Source organism: Sorex araneus, chromosome 5 (genome assembly GCF_027595985.1).
Source record: "Sorex araneus isolate mSorAra2 chromosome 5, mSorAra2.pri, whole genome shotgun sequence".
NCBI classification, from domain to species: Eukaryota; Metazoa; Chordata; class Mammalia; order Eulipotyphla; family Soricidae; genus Sorex; species Sorex araneus.
In genome coordinates this window covers 90829242-90836665 of record NC_073306.1, presented here as the reverse complement: position 1 = coordinate 90836665, position 7424 = coordinate 90829242, and positions in this window count along the sequence as shown.

The following is a 7424-nucleotide window of genomic DNA, read 5'->3' as shown; positions in this document are numbered from 1 at the left end:
TTTGATTCCTCTTTGGGTGACCCAAATAGCGTTCTCATCCTGTTTTCATAGGGCCAGATCTCTAAGGCTTATGTTAGTGCAAGAACAATGGTGGAGTCAAAAAGATATGCAAGGAGCCAGAGATTCTTTGTCCTCTTAACAACTTCTTCGATGCTCTTGAAGGTGTTCCACGCTGCTCTCTTCCTCCTGTGCAGCTCAGGTGCCAGGTCATTTGTCATGTTGAGTTCTTGGCATAACTGCTGCAATCGAAGATGTTCGTTCCATTGAGGGCAAATGGAATGTCAGGAACTAGTCCGTTTCTCATGAACATTGTCTTCGTGAGATTCAACTGCAGTCCGACCTTTCCACACTCATGGTCAAAGTCTGCCAGCATTCATGCTGCTTGGCTAATGTTTGGTGTTATTAGAATGATATCAACAGCAAAGAGGAGGTGGTGTAGATGCTGACCGTCTTCACTCCCATTCCTTCCATTCAGTCATCGCATGATGTTCTCAAAGGCAGCACTGAAGAGTTTCGGTGAAATGGTATCACCCTGCCGAACCCTTCTCTTTACATCGATGATCACTTCCTTATAGAATGGTGAGATCCTGGTAGGGGAATCCGTAATACAGCTCATGGAGGATCCTGATGTACTGAGTTTGAAGGCCCTGTTTGGTTAGGGCTTTGATGACCACTTCAGTCTCACCAGAATCAAAGGCCTCCTTTAAATCAATGAACATTAGACAGAGTGGCATCTTGAACTCTTGCAAAAATTCAGTGAGCTTGATCACCATGTGGATATGGTTGATCATGCTGAATCCTTTTGAGAACCCGGGTTGCTCGCATGGTTGTCCTTCGTTTAGTATTCTGCCAATCCTATTCAAGATGACTTGAGTGAATAACTTGTAGACAATGGAAAATAGGCAGATCAGGCATCAGTTGCTGATGTCCTGGATATCTTCCTACTTGTACACCAGAATGGTCCTGCTGTTTTTCCTTTGGGATGGAACCTTGCATAAGAACAAGTAGCACATGAAGAGCTGAGCCAGTGTATTGATGAGTACTGGTGGCAGATTCTTCGGGTGTTCAGGCCTGACCTTGTCTGGACCGGGTGCTGTATGTGTCTTTACTGACAAAATGGTGCGTCGGATTTCAGAAGGGAGAACGCTGGGAATGACATATCCATCCTGCGGAATTTGGTATGTGGGCAGGTGGATGTGGCTATCAAAAAGATCTGGGTAGAAGTCGTAGATAACTTTTTCCATTGCCCTTCTGGAAGATGTGACATCCATCAGGATGTCGGAGGACAGTCATCTTGGTCTTGTAGTTGACGAAGAACAGGAGGGTGTCTCGAATACTTTTCCCGGCTTCTGCCGCATCAGCCAAACTGTTGCTCTTCTCTCTTTGAGGTCTTCCTTTATTGCTTCTCGGCACAGCTTTGTGAGCTCGGACATTAGCTTGTGATTGCCTGAGGCTTGTGCCAAACCATGTTGGCGAATGAGCTCGAGAGTTTCCAAAGACAGGCGACTTTTTGTGGCTTTCTTACTCTCAGTGTTCCTCGCACAATCACCGAGGTGCTGAACCAGTCAGTCATATTCCTTGTCGATGTTGTCAATGATGGCACCTTCCCATATTGCTGCAATAGTGCCAAAGAGCTCCCAGTTGGTGGTTGTTCTGAAAGTTCTCAAACTTTGCAGCCCTTTCTCCCCGCTCTGTGAAGTCAAATTTTGCATGAAGGAGACAGTGCTCTGATCCCGTTTGGAATTTTGGGACAACAACGACATTGGTCAGGAAAAACTGTCGATTGAATATGATGTGGTCAATTTCATTGTGGAACTGTCCACTAGGAGACTCCCATGTCCAACATTTAGATTTGGCCTTCTGGAACTGCAAGTTACCATGGATGGTCTTGGTCAACATGATGAATTCAGACAGTCTCTCACCCTGTTCGTTCTATTCTAGGCCGTGGGTCCCGATGTGGAGTTCTTCAGGCGACCTTCTGGGTCCTATCTTGGCATTAAAATCACCGACAATGACCTTGTAGAAGATGTGGTCTTCTTTACAGAACTTCTCCAGCTCCATGTAGAACTCTTCAATTTCGTCGTCGTAGTTGGATCTTGGTGCGTAGACGACAAAGATAGAAACTGCCAGCACTGAGCTACATCTATTCAAACATAAGCGTCCGATTCAAGTTGTTAGGGATTTGAACAAATCAATGCTCATAGCCAAGTTTGTGTTGACGAGGACACCAACACCACTGATGCCTCTACTGTCGCATGTTTCGAGGAAAAGTTCTTCTCCAGTGTCAAAAACGGTGTGATGTGATCGATGCCTTCTCGTCTTGGTCAATCCAATGACATCGTACTTAATCTTCTGCGCTTGCAACATCAGGTCCTCGATGGATGCTTCTGATGCCAGTATACATGTGTGAAAAGTGCAGAAGGTTATTTTAGTACTTCTTTGTTTTGACAGCCTAGTTCAGCTCTGAGATTTTAGCAGCCTCTCCTTGCTCGACCTTCTCAATGCTGCCGTATTGAGGGCTCTCCCAGGGTCAGAGGAATAAGGTCTATTTTTGTTACTGTTTTTGGCATATCAAATACACCACAGGTAGCTTGCCACGCTCTGCTGTGCAGGTGGCGTGTTGGTTCGCTCTTTGCCAGTTGGTACCGTTGCCACCTCCTCACCATGATGAGGCGGTGAACCATCAAGGGGGCTGAATGTACATATTATTACAAATTTCCTATCTTTTAGTACACACCAGCCCATGTCCAGACTCTCTGCTCTGGGGACCATATGGAATAGTGGGTAACACACCCAGATCAGATTACTGCAAGGAAAGCTTAGTACCCACTACACTATCTTCCCAATCCCACCAACACTTGAAAAGACAAGGCAAAAGAGATAACTCAGTGAGCTAGAGCACACACTTTGCATGCAGGAGTTGTGGGTCTGATGCCTAGCACTGCATATTGTTCCCCAAGCACCACCAGAGCATATTGTTCCCCAAGCACCATACTGAGCATTAAACTGAGAACAGTACTTGAGTGCCGCTGGATATGGTCCAAAAACCACAAAGTTTATAAGGCAGACTGATAGTACAGTGTGTAAACACACAAAAAAGGAAGGGGGAGGGGGCACCGCAACAGGCACAGGGCAGCAGCGCTCTATCTCTCCCGCCACCCACGATCTATAGTCTCCAGCTGCTTCCCCAACCCCGGGGAGGTTGATGGCGATGACGAGGCAGGCAAAGGAAGGAAGGAACAAGGGCCAGGCTGGTTGGTCTCAGTTGCAGTTTATTCCATTCCCATCTCCATTCTTCTCTGATCCTCCTCCTGCTTCTTGCCCCATGCTACTTCATTCTCCTTCTCCTTTGGATCTGGATCTCGGTCTAGCTTCTCCAGATCTGGCACTGGGACTGGCCCCCAGCCCACTCTTTCAGCCTAGTTAAATCCCCAAGCATGAGGGGTTGGGGCTTACACATAGGTGTGGTCACAATCAATAGGGGTAAAGTTCTTTCCCTCAGGGGAGGCTGCTTCTAGAACAGATTCTCTTTCAGCAAGACACCCACCCAAGAGTGGAATCCCATGAGTGTTTTTCTCCTCTCCTTGTCCAACCAACATATAAGCATAATACTAATCATTTTGTATGAATATAGCAAGAGATGCATTAAGCTTTTAGACTTGCTTTCCTGGGGTCACCTCAATCTCAGACTATAGTGCTCAGGCCAGATTAGTCTTTCCTATCCCTAGCAGGGCCCTAGTCTCATCATTACTTTTGGATCATGACATGACATGTCCATGACCAAGCTCTTAACTCATAGTTAAGCATTAGGCAGTTTGGCCAGGCCCATCTCGATGCCAGGGTAGCACATAACTCACCGCTTGCCCTGGGTCCGTCCCATCCCTCGTCAGGACCCTGACTTTGGGGTGCTAGGAACTAAGGGCAACTGAGGCTTAAGTCAAGAAATCAGATGCCCAGGAGTGAATAATATTCAAAGCCAATTAAATCCCATGTTATAAAAGCATATTAACAACTCATAGCGGGTAGGGCATTTGCCTTGCACGCGGCCGACCCGGGTTCGATTCCCAGCATCCCATTTGGACCCCTGAGCACTGCCAGGGGTGATTCCTGAGTGCAGAGCCAGGAGTGACCCAAAAAGCAAAAAAAAAAAAAAAAAGCATATTAACAACTGTCTTTCTTTGCCCATACAAAAAGGACATTGCTTTAAAGTAAACTATTTAAAAGACACGAGGAGAGGAGAAAGGCTTACTCCTTATTAACTTACAATATAAGTTCAGTGTCCTAGAAAGGTCTGACCTTACAAATTAACAGAGTCTGATTAGGGGAAAAGCTGATTAACTCGTTGGGGAAGAGAGCATAAAGAAGTGATTACAGATAGACAAAGGAATGGGAGTGACTCGGGAGCACTTTGATGGGTGTGATCCGATATACCTAAGCTCCTTGTGGCAAGGAGAACAGGACATACCAGTGTTGTCTTAAAATGTTTAGAGATTATTACCAGATAAGCCCAAACTCTGTGGCAAGGGAGAAAGGACAAACCAACGATATCCTACAGTACAGCAGGTAGGGTGCTTGCCTTGCACGTGGCTGACCTGGGCTCAATCCCTATGCAGTACCCTGAACTGACCAGGTGTGATTCCTGACAGAACCAGGAGTGACACCTGAGCATAGCTGGGTGTGCCCTCCTCAAAACAAAAACAGAAGTTTTTAAAGGACATTACAGAAACATGGGAGGAAAAACATTTGTAACAGAATATTAAAATAAGAATTTGTATGCTAATTATTCACTCAATATTTAGACGGATCTTGGTGAGAAAAATACAATCTTTGGAATTTTGTTTGGGGGGCACACTTGGCAGTGCTCAAAGTTTACTCTAGGCTTTGTGCTCACTCCAGGCAGTAATGGGGGCTCATATGCAGTGCCAGGGAAAGAATCCACAAAGCAAATGTCATCTCTCCAGCAACCTGGAATTTTTTAACCCCTAATGTTAAGCTAGTTGCCCTTTTTCCTAATTTGAAAATTAGTCCTAAGTACTAAATAACTGAGATGTGCGAAGTTAATTAAGCATGAGGGTAAACTGAGGAAAGATTATGACCTAGATTAACAATTTTTTGTGCATATTCACAATTTCATTCCTATGGCTTTCAAGTTAACATAATCTAAATTAGAATTTATAGATTTGCGGGGCTGTACTAATAATTTTGATAGTATATTCAGAACAGAAAGTCCTTCCCTTGAGATGACATGCAAAAGTATGCAGTTATCAAGGATTAAAAATCAAGTTCGTAGGGGTATGGTACCGCTAGCAGGTCAACTGTACCTGTGGGGTGAGTGCATCAGAAGCCTAAATGATGGTGCCTTCAGGCTTTCTGATACCCCGAAATTGCTGCTGTGCCTTTGGCCAGACCCCAACAACTTGGGACCAAGTTTACCAAGAAATTAAATGGCCAACAGTTATATGTGGGAGCCATGCCCACAAATAACCTCTGGCTCAGCTATACAAATTCATTTATTGGCCTTATTTCAGAGACCCATAAATAAATCTTGAAAGAGATCAAAAGCTGCAGTTAATCTCAGACCCGCGCATGGCTGAACAGACCTGGGTAAATCAGAGCAGGGCAGGTTGACCTGGTGCCCACCCAAGCAGAGCTCCCAGCAGCCACTGGTTTCCACAATCCAAAATCGCCGCCATACCCCCGGCCTGACTCCACCGTCTCAGGATGAACCTCACCAAGATATAATCTGCTAAAACTTTAGGTATGCAAGTTTTGCGACTGAAATCTCCAGGCTTTCTCAGAGTTGGGATAGGCCACCTCTTCCCACTTACCACTTCCCAATACTCCTAGAAGCAATGGCAGTCACCCTCATGAACCAACTCCAGCATTACCATGTAAATTCTTCTATCAGCCTGTTCCAGAGACCAATAAATAAAGGCAATAAATAAATAAATTAAATAAATAAATAAATAAATGAGGTCAAAAGCTGCAGTTAATCTCAAACCCGTGCATGGTTGAACAGACCAGGATAAATCAAAAGGGGATGGGTCAGCCTGGTGCCTGCCCAAGCAGAGCCCCCTGCAGCCGCTTGCTTCCACAATCCAAAATTGCCACCATACCCTTGGCCTGAGTCCACTGTCTCAGAATCGACCTCACGGACACGTAACATGCTGAAAATTCTGGTATATAGGTTTTATGACTGAAATCTCCAGGCTTTCTCAGGGTCAGGGTGGGCAACCTTCCCCTACCTCCCTGTACTTCCAGAAGCCTCAGCAGTCACATCCACACCCCAAAGCTGCCACCCAATTGAAAAGCTACTCCAGCCTTACCGTCCTGATAAAAATACCGAATGCCCTGAACAAACATGACCTCTGAGCACCTGTATTACAAACCATAATGCACAAAAGGAAAAGGAGAGAACAAGAAGGAAAGTGCCTCCCATAGAGAAAGGCTGGGGGAGGGGTTTGAGGAGGGTGGTAGGGAGACGGAAGACATTGGTGGGGGAAATGTACACTGGTGGAGGGATGAAATCATTATATGACTGAAACCCAATTATTAACATGAACACCTTTGTCATGATCTATCTCATGGATATTCAGTTAAAAAATTTTTTTTAAAGTAATGTGGACTTGGGGCTGGAGCGATAGCACAGCGGGTAGAGCGTTTGCCTTGCATGCGGCCGACCCGGGTTCGATTCCCAGCATCCCATATGGTCCCCTGAGCACTGCCAGGAGTAACTCCTGAGTGCAAAGCCAGGAGGCAACCCCTGTGCATTGCTGGGTGTGACCCAAAAAGCAAAAAAAAAAAAAAAAGTAATGTGGACTTCATGCCCAATTCAATCAGCTTAACCAATGGCTGAATAAGTAGCAGTACTCCTATATTTAAAAAATATCAAATTAGGGCCAGAAAGAGCAGAGGAGAAAGGCACTTCTATAGAGCAGACCTCAATTCAATCCCTGGCACCATATATAGTACCCTGAGCACCACTGGGGTCTCTCCTGAGTAGAGAATCAGGAACAGCCTCTGAGCATCACAGAGTTGGCCCAAACCAGCCCTCCCCACCAAAAAAAATAAAATCAAGTTGGTGGAAAGATGATTGTACAAAAAAAATTAACTCAGAAAGTGTAAGATGTATTATATGATCTCACTGATATATATAATACAAAGAAACAAAACATGAATGGATAAGAGAGTGATGAGCATGGGCAACAGAAATAAGATTACTTGGAAGGAGACTGGGGGTGGGTAGGAGAAAGGGTGGGAGAGGTATAAAGAAGAGTAGTGGACTTTGTTGTTCTGGAAAAAAATTAAAGTTATTAGAAGAACACTGAAAGGAAACAAAATTATGTTTTGAGCACTGATCCACCAAATATGCTGAGGGAAAAAACTAAATTAAATTGAAAGTCACAGACACAGGGTAAAATTTT